The 12,916-nt window shown below is 43.9% G+C and overlaps 1 pseudogene; it reads left to right on the top strand.

The window, feature by feature from the left end:
- Window positions 1-3,928: 3,928 nt before the first annotated feature.
- LOC149451586 (U2 spliceosomal RNA) lies at window positions 3,929-4,045 on the top strand (annotated as a pseudogene).
- The last annotated feature ends 8,871 nt before the right edge of the window (window positions 4,046-12,916 follow it).

The following is a 12,916-nucleotide window of genomic DNA, read 5'->3' as shown; positions in this document are numbered from 1 at the left end:
CATCCAGGGAGATTAGCTACAGTGCCATGGACTGTAAACTTCTTTACAATGTTTCGCACATTGGACACAAGAACATTAAGATCTCTGGAGATGGACTTGTAACCTTGAGATTGTCCATGCTTTTCCAAAATGTTTGTTCTCAGATCCTCAGACAACTTTTTGCTGCTCTCTTCTCCATGCTCCACGTGGCACACAGAGACACACAACAGGTTGAGTCACTTTTTCACCATTTTTACTGGTTGCCGGAGTGATTTCTATATTGTCAGCACCTGTTAATTGATATAGGGGAGTTTAATTACAAATTACAGGAGCATCACAAACTTGTGATGCAATTATTTCTTACAATTTTGAGAAGGTTCCAATGATTTTGTCCAGTCCATTTGTGGGGTTTTGCATGGAATGTGTCATATTTGGCATTTTGTTTCTCCACTTTTTCGTGTCATACCAATACAAACAAAAGAAACATGAGAATGCCTAAACATTTATATTTGCTACAATTTCAGGGCAAAGTGGTGCATGATCTGACAGAAATGCAGGGGTGCCAATATTTTTGGCCTGCGTGAAGAGGTTAAGCATATTTAACTTTCACAGACAATCCTAGAACTGTCCCCGCATATACCGTATTTTTCGCACCATAAGACGCACTTTTTTCCCCCAAAAAAAGGGGGGAAAATGTCAGTGCGTCTTATGGAGCGAATATGGAGCGGCCGGTCCGGTATTTCCACTGCCGCCGTGTCAGAATACCGGGCCGGCCGCTCAGCTCTACAGCGGGACCTTATAGAGATGACTGCTGACCTTTGGGGAGGGGGGGGAGCGGGTACCTGAATTTGACAGGTACCCGCTCCCACTTCCGCGGAGTTGTTCTTTCATCTTACCTGTTCCTCTATCCAGCGGCGCGGTCTTCCCGGCTTCTGTAGTGTGGGCATGACAGCCGGGTGCCAAGTGCGCATGCGCAGGAAGCGGTGCTTTTTGTGAATGGTAAGGCGGCACCTGGGACACATGACAGATCCCAGAAGCCGCCGGACCAATCACAAAGCGCAAGTGCTTCTCGCTCATGCGCATTGGGCACCCGGCTGTCATGCCGAGCGCCATTACAGAAGCCGGGAAGACAGTGCGCGGCTGGATAGAGGAACAGGTAAGATGAAAGAACAACTCCGCGGAAGTGGGAGCGGGTATCTGTCAAATTCAGGTACCCGCTCCCCCCCCTCCCCAAAGGTCAGCAGTCATCCCCTGTACTATCCACAGTCTCTGGTCATCCCTGTGCTGTCCGCAGTCTCTGGTCATCCCTGTACTGTGTCCGCAGTCTCTGGTCATCCCTGTACTGTGTCCGCAGTCTCTGGTCATCCCTGTACTGTGTCCGCAGTCTCTGGTCATCCTTGTACTGTGTCCGCAGTCTCTGGTCATCCCCTGCACTGTGTCCGCAGTCTCTGGTCATCCCTGTACTGTGTCCGCAGTCTCTGGTCATCCCTGTACTGTGTCCGCAGTCTCTGGTCATCCTTGTACTGTGTCTGCAGTCTCTGGTCATCCCCTGCACTGTGTCCGCAGTCTCTGGTCATCTCCTGTACTGTGTCCGCAGTCTCTGGTCATCCCCTGAACTGTGTCCGCAGTCTCTGGTCATCTCCTGTACTGTGTCCGCAGTCCATTAGTTCAGAATTTTTTTTCCTGTTTTCTGCCTCTAAAACCTAGGTGCGTCTTATGGTCAGGTGCGTCTTATGGAGCGAAAAATACGGTAAGTCATATGGTATGCATGATACTATTGTAATTAGGAAAGTTGACTCTGCCTCCCTCATATACATGTAACACCAGGAAAATGGCACAACGTAATGCAATGCCCCTACAGTTCGCTCCAGGGGCGGACTGACCATTTATGCGCTCGGGCACTGCACGGGGTCATTAGGGGGCCCAATGAGATGCCCCTGGTACCTTTCATAGGCTTTTTTGGGTGTGGTTTGAGTGTGGATAAGGACACAGGGGCCCCATGATTTCCTATAGCCCGGGGGCCCCATGAGTTGTCAGTCCACCCCTGGTTCGCTCTCTCCTCCCACACAGCCCCGTTCCCAATCCCCGGGTTAATGCAGTGATCCTTTAGCACCAGTTCAGCAAAGTGTGCAGTTTTGTCACATGACTGTGCATCCCTAGGGTAGGTAGAGTGAACTTACAAAGAGTCTCCCAGCTCACAGAGTGTAGGTTTGGGGAAGGTATGTCTGGTAGACAGCATGCAGTGGCCTGGCAATAGGCTGTGGCACAGCAGTTGTGAACTACTGTTCTAGACAACTGTATTGGGACTACCTCTGGCACTGGGTTACCTATAACCAATGCAAAGGTTTATGAAAATGCTGTTCAAGCACAGCTGACATTTATGTGTGTGTTTGTAAGGGTGTGTGCGTATATGCAGTATATATGTATTTGCATGTTCTTTTAATTTAGCTATAAACTGTACATCATATCATTTATTACCAGGATATGATTAATTGAAATGAAAATAAAATATGGCAAACTCAAATGATGTGTATCCTTAAGGCAAACATGTCAGCTCATTATATATTGCCGTAAGTATCTGTAACGTTCAGCATTTTTTTTTACCCAACCCCTCTCAATTTGACCTAGATTATAGAGATGATCAAACGCACAGTGGGATATTTTTTTTAAAAACAATGATGTGTAAACCGAATCATGTTACAATTGATGAACAATGATGAGCAGTGTTGTAATTTGCATGTGCAATATCATTCATTCTGTATAATTTTATAATAAGCAGCGCAAAGCGCAGTTATGCTTTTTATAAAAGATACATTTCAATTATAGTGTTTTATAATGCTCTATAAAACACTATAATCCAAATGTATCTTCTGCATTCTAGGTCCCACAGCACATCTATCAAGGATTAAAATTGCTGCTGCCCTACAGACTCCCTAGAGTTATGAACTGTGAGATAACATGCAGCATCAGAGTATAGGACGTGGTTAAAGGTCCCATGCCTCTTGGTTTACTAGCTAATTTGCTATATTGAAAGCAATAGAAAGTTGTGCTCAGCCTTTGACTCAGGGGTGTGAGAACTGCAGAAATAACAGTATCTCATTCTGAACTAGTAGGGCACCATTTCAATGGACCAAGACGGTTTTAATTTATGGAAATCGGCACATAACCCTTCATCAATTAAATTTCTTTCTTGGGGAATGAGAGGAGAGTGCAGAATTTGTCAATATTAGGCTTGAGCATTGAGAGTAGGACCCCCTTAAAGAGGCTCCATCTTCTTGAAGCATCTGCATCATGATTGACTGCTATCAATATGGCAGAAGAGCCACAGACTCTATGGTTTGGCTTTCCAGATGGCACACACCTTAACCGCTTGCCCGCCACCCTATAATAGAAGTACTGCTACAGGGCTGCGCAAAATCACGTATATATAATTTGCACCTTTAGGTAGGGGGCGCGTGTGCTGCCCTGCCCGCACTGCTATTGGCTAGGGATGTCAATTACCGGGTGTTGACCGGCGATTCCCGGCCGGCACTCAGCAATTGCCGTGTAAAGCTGACAGGGGAGAGACCTGTGTGTAAAGAAAACAGGTCTCTCTCCTGTCAGCATAGACTTGCTGTTTTGTATCTCTCTGCACAGCAGAAAGATACAAACAGCATGACTCCCTAGTAAAACAGCACACAGTACACAGATAACCCTTTGATCGCTCAAAAGTCAATCCCTTCCTGCCCCATGTCATTAGTACATTGTCAGTGCTTTAGCACTGATCACTGTTTTAGTGTCACTTGGGATGACAGAGGCAGTTCGTCAGTTCCCACCCAGTGTCAGAATGCCTGCTGCAGTCCCACTATAAGTTGCCGATCGCTGTCATTACTAGTATAAAAAAAATAAAAATTCCAGTATATATACCACCATTTGTAGATGCTATAACTTTCAAATAAACCAATTAATTATCGCTTCTCAGCCTTTTGGCTATGATCAAGTGTAGTATCTGTTCTTATCAGTGTCCAGTAGGGGTGCTCCACCATCATTCCTGCTTGCGGGGATGATTGGTTGTATAGTACCCCTGCTGGTAGGATGGGGGTCCTGATGGTTAGTACAGGCTGGAACAGAAACCGAGGCGCCCACAGGCTGCTGGGGCCCGGGAGTAATTCCCCCTGGAAAACCGGAGGGGCCCAGTTCCTCCTGATTTGAACGGATCTACCTTGTCTGGCCAGGGGCCGGGGAGGCAGAAAGTCTGCGAACCAGTGCCCCCTGAGAGTGGTCGCCTCAAGGGTGCTCTTAGAAACACTTGGGTGGGACCCCAATGTGTGAAAAGGCACATGGTCACTGATTCTACACTTTTCCTGCACTGCGCCTTTTAGGGCTAGGCCTTTTGGCCAAGTCCTGGGCAATTTTTGCTACGGGCCTAAGGGCCTGGCCAGTGCACAATTTGCATGGCCACTTATTTATTAATTTTTCTCCCACGTTTGTCACTCTTCACTTTTGTGTGTGTTTTCTTTCTCACAGGATGGTAGGGTGTGGGTCCTCGGGCCTACCCTGAAGTCTAGGGGGAGGATGTGTGGCCTTTTGGTTCCTTCCTCCCCTGTCCCTAGGGGGTTTTCTCTTCGGGAGAGCCCCCTTACCAAGTACTTGGTGGCTGGCTTCGGCTGGCCACAAGGAACGGGGTCCGCCAGGCCTTTTGGCTAGGCGGACCACATGGGAACCTTGTCCCTGTCGTGGACTTAAAAAAAAAATAATAATAATAATTTACACATATTGGGATTTGTTTTTAGCAAAGACATGTAGCAGAATACATTTTGGCCTAAATTTATGATGTAATTTGATTTTTTTTATTGGATATGTTTTTGGTATTTTTTTGTTTATAGCGCAAAAAATAAAAACCGCAGAGGTGATCAAATCCTACCAGCAGGGGCGGACTGACCATTTGAGCACTCGGGCACTGCCCCAGAGCCCGGGGTCAGTAGGGGACCCCATGAAATGCCCCTGGTACCTTTTATAGGCTTTTTTGAGTGTGGGCAAGGACACAGGGGCCCCATGATCCCCTGTTGCCCAGGGGCCCCATGAGTTGTCAGTCCGCCCCTGGGTACCAGGACAGAAAAAGTTGCATTGTTTTAGAACAGAAGGACAGAATATTTTAGGGATTCCAAATACTGTACATTCTATGGCTTTTCAACTATGTATTGGAAAAGGTTACTGCCTATATTAGACTTCTCCCGGCCAGTATTGAGTTTGGATGTTAGGGCACTCCTAGAGTGTCAGTTGAATTAGTGTGTTGGAGAAGTTCCGGAGAGCATTTGCCTCTCCTTCTTTGGCAGGCTAGGGGGGCATTGTGTGAGTGCCAAGTATCCCCCTGGGCATATTTGTCTGATGTGACACTGCCTTGAGATGTGGTGAAAGAATATTACATGATGTTGCTGGTAAATAGCCAGTAGTTTCCAATCCTGAATGCTGTACAATCAGAGCACAGACAGAAGCCAAACATGATACTATGCACTTATCAGGGTACGTGTGTTATACTATATGTACTCTTTTGTACTGTAAAGTACATGCGTTATATGGCTGTTTAATGTTTATAAAGTAATTCTAGGGTGAACTTCCACTTTATGCAATACATTTGGTAAATATATGTTCATGTTTTATTTCCATACTAACTTCACAATCATAAAAATGAAATACAAAATATTTGTAATGTGAAAATAATATTAATAATGGTTTGTGGATTATGAAGTAGGTTTACGTCAAATATGACCCTACTAAAATATCGAATGCATAGAGAGGAAATACAGTATATGATGGTTTTATATGACTTAAAAATATATATTGCGGGTGTGTTTATAATGAATGATTGTATTGTAGAGTTGCGTCAGACAGTCTGGCTCAGACTTGGCTACTGCAAACTTGCAAATCTATAGGTGCCTCATTTCCAGGAATTGCACAAATCAAATACAGAGGTTGACAGCAAGCTTTACTGTTTTTATCATCACCAGGCATCTACGTCCAGGAATTTACAAGCAGGGATTACATACCCTTGACCACTGGCAATATTTCAGTATAAAGCCAAGTTGCTTGGTCCCTGTATACAGCTACCAAGGAGCATGCTAAACATTGGTGACAGGAACAAGTCTCTGCTCTTCTCATGGCAGTCCCAACATTGCTGTCTTATCTGCAATGGTAGATCCAGTTCTATTTTTGTGGAGAGCGTCTGTATGGACAGGAGGAAACTGACCTCACAGAGCTTTACTGGTCTAGAACCCTGAAGATTGATGGCAATGGATTTATGCTTCTGCAGTATGCCACTAAGAGTCATGTCAAATTGGCAATTCTGTCCTGATGACACTTTGGGGGTGATTTCCTAAAACTAGAGAGTGCATGGTATCCAATCAGCTTTTAACCACTTGATGACCGGGCTATAGCCAAATGACAGCTACAGCGCGGACATCCAGTTCGGGAGGGTTTGATATGACATCCTCCCAGAACCGTGTCTCCTGTGCATTCATGGGGCGTGCTTTGTGATCGCTGTGTCCGTCAGACACGTAAAGGGTCAATCACAGTGGCCCTTTACCACGTGATCACCTGTGTCCAATGACACAGCTGATCACGATGTAAACACAGTTGGCAATTATTGGCTTCACTTTCCTCACGTTGTCACAGCATTAGGAGAGGAAAGCCAGCAACTGTGAAAGAGGACATCAGTGCAGCCCCATGTGGACATCAGTGCAGTCCCAACAGTGTCCATCAGGGCAGTTCCAATAGTATTTATCAGTGCTGCCAGCCAGTATCCATCGGTGCCGCCAGTCAGTGCAGCCTTGTCAGTGCCACCAGTCATTTCAGCATAGTCAGTGCCTCCTAGTCAGTGCCATTCAGTGCAGTCTATCAGTGCCCATCAGTGCTGCCTATAAGTGCAGCCTCATCAGTACCGCCCATCAGCGCACATCAGTGAAGGAGAAAAATTACCTGTTTGCAAAATTTTATAACAGAAATTAAGAAAAAAAAAAGTTTTTTTTCAATATTTTTGGTCTTTTTTATGTTTGCTTAGCAAAAAATAAAAACCCAGTGGTGATTAAATACCACCCCTAAGCTCTATCTGTCTCAAAAATATAACATTTCATTTGAGTACAGTGTTGCATGACCGTGCAATTCAAAGTGCTACAGCGCTGAAAGCTAAAAATTGGCATGGACAGGAAGGGGGTGAAAGTGCCCAGTAGGCAATTGGTTAACTTCAGCTTGTTCAATTAAGCTTTGACAATAAAACCCGCAAGCTGACTGGTTTCTATGCACAGCTGCACCAGATTTTGCATTCTCCAGTTTCAGTAAATTATCCCTTTTGTCAACAGAAGTCACCTCATTAACCACTTGCCCTCCTGAGGATTTACCCCCCTTCCTGACCAGGCCATTTTTTGCGATACAGTACTGCATTATTTTAACTGACAATTGTGCGGCCATGCAACGCTGCACCCAAATAACATTTACGTCCTTTTTTCCCACAAATTGCTTTATTTCGATGGTATTTTATCGCCTCTGTGTTTTGGTTTTTTTTTGCGCTATAAACAAAAGAAGACCAACAATTTTGAGAAAAAAAAAACAATATTTTTGACTTTTTGCCATTAAACATGTCCAGGAAAAAAATTAAAAAAATCAAATTTCATCATAAATGTATGCCAAGATGCATTCTAGTACATGTCTTTGCTAAAAAAAAATCCCAATACAAGTAAATTAATTGGTTTACGTAACAGTTATAGCGTTTACAAATGGCGGTATAGATACTGTAATTTTTTTCTTTTACTAGTAACGGCGGTGGGAACTGACTAACTGCCACTGACATCCACAGTGACACCAATACAGTGATCAGTGCTAATAAAAAGCATTGACACTATACTAATGGCTCTGGGCATGAAGGGCTTAACATATGGGGCGATCAAAGGGTTAACTGTGTGCTGTTTTACTATGGGAGCTGTGTGTGTGTGCTTCACTGTAAGCACACTGCTGTGTATGGCTCTGCTATGCATAGCCATACAAAGCAGTGTGCAGGAGCTAACAGGGGAGAGATCTGTGTTTATACACATGCCTCTCCTCTGTCAAAGATACTCAGCAATCACCAGGTGCCGGTGAGTTATCTCCAGCCAGGACCCAGAGATTAACTACCGAGGCCGCAAATGGCTGTGCAAGCAGGGTACATGCGCCACCTACCCAGAACTGCAATATCACGTATATATGATTTTGATTTTGCACACCCATGACACCCTGTATCAGTATTTCAGCTATAAGGCGGCGCATAACCGGTTAAAGGATAAGTTCGCCTTTGGTACATGTTCCACCCGGTTTTAGGGTGGAACATGTAACATGTTCCCATAGCCGCAGCCGTTGCTCCCTCTGACAGATAGTACGGGGAAACTTCTCCCCGTACTGTCAGATTTGAAAACAGCACGGTCGTGCAGGGCTCTGTCCACACGGCTGCACAGCTCATTCACAGTGTTCTGGGAATGAGTGCCTACAAGTCCCGACAGCATTAGTGGCTGTGGGCTTGTAGTTTTCAATGAAGCGCCGTGGTAGTTCATTGAAGCTTCCTGTCATTATATCTGCTTGCTCGTACACCCCGTATGGCAAGCAGATAGTCTGACAGGTGTGCAGGAGACCTGCATGGCATCAGCGATTTACTGATCGCTGGTGCAGTGCTTTACATGCTCCTTTTTACCAGCAAAAAAATGTGCATTTATTATTTTTGTCCAAAAGGTGAACTTATCCTTTAATCTTACGTCTCACTAGGCTTTTTTCATTAAAGGAGAAGTACAGCCAAAGCTTGTTTGGCTATAAATCCCGTGTGAATCACAGGAGTTCAGTTCGTTTTAAATGTAAAACGAAAAAAAAATCTCATATTTCTCTTTTAAGGCAGAACTCCGGGCAAAAACTTCTTTACATGTCCTTGTTGCGGATTTCCTATTTTCACTGAATATGTCATCCATATTCTGGTTCATTCAGTAGTTGTTCTGAAATAATCTTTTCATTTTCAAATTAAACCGTTAATTCTCGTTGGTTTCCTGTTTGTAAGACCAGTGGCTGCTATACCTCCTATTCCACCAGCCACTGGTCTTGGCACAGCCTTTCTGTAGTTCTTTTTCTAGGAAGCAGTGATATAATTCAGCCCCACTTGCAGTGGTGGGAGGACCAAGGTTCTCAAACACATTCAACATATTCAGGCCTAGTTTACCCGCCTACATTCACTACAACTCCTTGTGGTTGATGGGAACTGTAGTTTCCTTTTGCAGCAAAGAGAGGAGAGGATATGATGTAATACCTGCTGATCCACCTCCTCCTTGGCAGAGAAGATGCTGTTATCTTCTGAATTACAGAAATTAGGTCATGAAAATTAATTTAGACTTGTAATGGTAAGGATTTTCAAAATGTTATTAACCGTGTAGTGTTTTGTGTAGGGGGGTGTACTAATGGGTGATATTTTTGCATATCCCAGAGTTCTTTAAATTCCAAAATTCTAGCAATCGCCAGTAAGGAGCAATTTCATACTAAATTTGCTTGCTTAAGCCTGATCACTATTGCTTCTATTTAAAGAGGCATTATAATCAGGTTAAACAAATTATGAAAAATACGTTTCTCCTACTGAAACAACAGAGGGGGCTCTATTCTTCCTAGTGACACCAACGATGTGGCCTTATTGGACCAAAGGCAGCAGGCTAATCTCTAAAGCAGTGGTCTCCAAACTGGGGCCTGGGGGCTGAATGTGGCCCTTTGCAAACCTTTATCCGGCCCTTGGGCCCCAATTCCTTTAACTGACACCAATGATGGGGTACTATTCCTCCCACTGACACCAATGATGGGGTACTATTCTTTCCACCGACAAAAAATGTTGGGACACTATTCCTCCCACTGACACCAATGATGGGGCAGTATGTCTTCCGACACAAATGTTGGGGCGCTATTCCTTCCACCGACACAAATGTTGGGGCACTATTCCTTCCGCAAACACAAATGTTGGGGCACTATTCCTTCCACTGACACCAATGATGGAGCACTATTCCTCCCACCGACAAAAAATGTTGGGACAGTATTCCTCCCACTGACACCAATCTTTGGACACTATTCCTCCCACCGACACAAATGTTGGGGCACTATTCCTCCCACCGACACAAATGTTGGGGCACTATTCCTCCCACCGACACCAATCTTTGGACACTATTCCTCCCACCGACACAAATGTTGAGGCACTATTCCTCCCACTGATACAAATGTTGAGGCACTATTCCTCTCACTAATACAAATGTAGGGGCTTTCTGGCAGAAAATAAAAAAATCAGCTTTTTTTCTGCCAAGGGAACCGGCAGGTTTTTTTTTTTATGCCCAGTGTGTATGGAGCCTTAGGTTCCTTAACCAATTGCTGCCCGGCCTATAGCCAGATGGCGGCCGGGTGAACAGTTTGTCCCTCCGGGTGGACGCCATATGGTGTCTTTCAGAAACGCGAATTGTGCATGCCCGCGCGATCTGTCACTGGCCGTGTACCTCGGACACAGCCAATGTCAGATCGATGTACCAGCCCTGTTGCCAGTACCATGTGACCAATCACAGCAGGTAACATGACAGTTGTATACAATGGATGGCATGAAAAGCCATCCATTGTATACAAGTGTGTCTAGCTGTGAATGGTCACAGCGATCACATGCACAAGCTGGGCCAATCACAGCCCAGCTGTGTCATGTGATTAGCTGTGGCTAAGTCAAAGGACATAAAAAAACTCCTGAATGAATCGATTTCATTCAGGTAAATGCTTGGTTATAGCAAAGAAATTATTTGCTATAACCAAATTGTGAAAAAAAAATACTGATCACTTCCCCAAAGTAGTACAATGTTACTATGGTAACATTATACTACTTTGGTCATAGTGAAATATGAAAAAAAAAGAAAAAAAAAACAATAAAAAATTTAAAATAAAACAAATTGTCAATTTAATTTTTTTTCGTACTATCACCAGTCAGTGTCCCTGATCCCCGCCATGCCAGTTATATGATGATGCTGTACTGCACTGGTGACAGTATGTAAAAAAAAAAAAGTGAAATTTTTTTTAATTTCATTTCCCAAAAAATGACGAAACAATTACAAGTTCAAAAACATCGCCATGCCTGCTATGACATACGTTGGACTGTCTACATTGCAAAAAGGGGCCATTTGGGGGATATCTGTACTGTCCAGACATTTTTGGGCCTCAAGAAATTAGATTGGCTGTCAGTACTTCAGGATTGTTCAATATTCAGATATATCCCATAGTTTGTGAACTCTATAACTTTCCTACAGACTAAATAATAAATACTTATTTGGGTTATTTTTACCAAAGACATGTAGTAGAATACATCTTGGCCTAAATTTATGAAGAACAATTATTTATTTGTAAACTTTTTTAACAGAAACAAAGAAAAAAACGCAGGTTTTTTTTCAAACTGTCGGTCTTTTTTTGTTAATTTAGCAAAAAAGCCAAATCCCAGTGGTGATTAAATACCACCAAAAGAAAGCTCTAGTTGTGTGAAGAAAATGATAACATTTTAGTTTGGGTACCATTGCTGCATGACCGTGCAATTGTCATTCAAATTGTGAGAGCACTGAAACCTGAAAATTGGCCTGGGCCAGAAGGGGGTAAAAGTGCCCGGTATTGAAGTGGTTAAGTGCTTGGGTGTTCTTTCATGTCAACGGCCAGAACAAATGAATATTGCAGCCAATGAAATCAGTAAACATCCAAGCGCTTAACCTCCCTAGCGGTCTGATTATGTCAGTATTTCTGTGCTCAAAGCGGTACATTTTTTTGCATGGAAATATGTAATTTTTTTATTGTAGGCCTGTAATTTTTAGGAATAACTCACTGAAATCTGTCCGAACAAGAGTCTAGTAAGCATCCCGGGTATGATAAAATTTGAAACACGAAATCATAAATTATAATTTAATAATCATAAACAATAATATAATAATAAATTTAATGCAATAATATAATCAAACCAAAAACACTGAAATTTGAAATATAGCGCCAAGTTCGCACATCACTGAGCAAAGTCTCAAAATCGTTTTCAGTGTCTGATGACCAATTTCCCCACAAATCATTATCACTCAATTCTGCAAGTGGTTCTGATTTACTATCGCTGTTCTCTAGATGGTCTAAAACCGCTTTTGACCTAAAGGGACGCTTTTTGGACACCATGGACATTTCTCAGTTTCCAGGCAGAAAGAACAGTAAAAATGCAGGCAGGGCACAGGACAAAGCACTAGGGACAAAATGTATGTGAAATGGTTTGATACAGTAATGTTTTACTATGTGATTTTAGTGTATTTAGTGAATGTCACTTTTTGTCATTTTCAAATTTCCCGCCAGTTCTGTCCCCCGTACATCCCGACGCTCGCAGGGGACAGAACCCAGATGATAGATGCTGGCATCCACCGGATTACATTGCCGGGGACACTGCAGGAGGGACATCGTGAGAGCACAGGACAAGGTAAGAAAAAAACAGATGCCGGAGCAGCGCCGCATGGTAAGCCAGAGTGTAGCTCGGAGTCACCGCTTTTGGTACTGAAACTTTACCCCGAGCTACACTCAGGAATACCGCCAGGGAGGTTAAAGCACAGTTCAGTCCCCCCCGGTCAAAAAAAATTAAATACTGCCGCTGCTGTCTTTTAATAGTAGGGCACTTACCTGTCCAGGTATCCAGCGTTGTCCTCATCCTGAGCTAATTTTTCAGTCGGCCATCGGATGCTGGCGCCGCCATTTTGACTAAGGGAAACCAGCGGTGAAGCCTTGCTGCATCACCGCTGGTTTCCTACTGCACGTGTGGAGCGCACTGCACTTTGTGAATGGGCTGCAGTCCTCTGGGACCTGTTAAGTGTTTCAGAGGGCTGCAGGGGGCCCAAATTTCTGGCTAGTTTGCCCTGGCAAACTGAGCCGGATGTGGGAA

The sequence above is a fragment of the Staurois parvus genome, unplaced genomic scaffold, assembly GCF_062004578.1.
Source record: "Staurois parvus isolate SC_StPar_1 unplaced genomic scaffold, SC_StPar_1.0 ptg000530l, whole genome shotgun sequence".
NCBI lineage: Eukaryota > Metazoa > Chordata > Amphibia > Anura > Ranidae > Staurois > Staurois parvus.
This window is presented reverse-complemented; position numbering and strand designations above follow the sequence as displayed.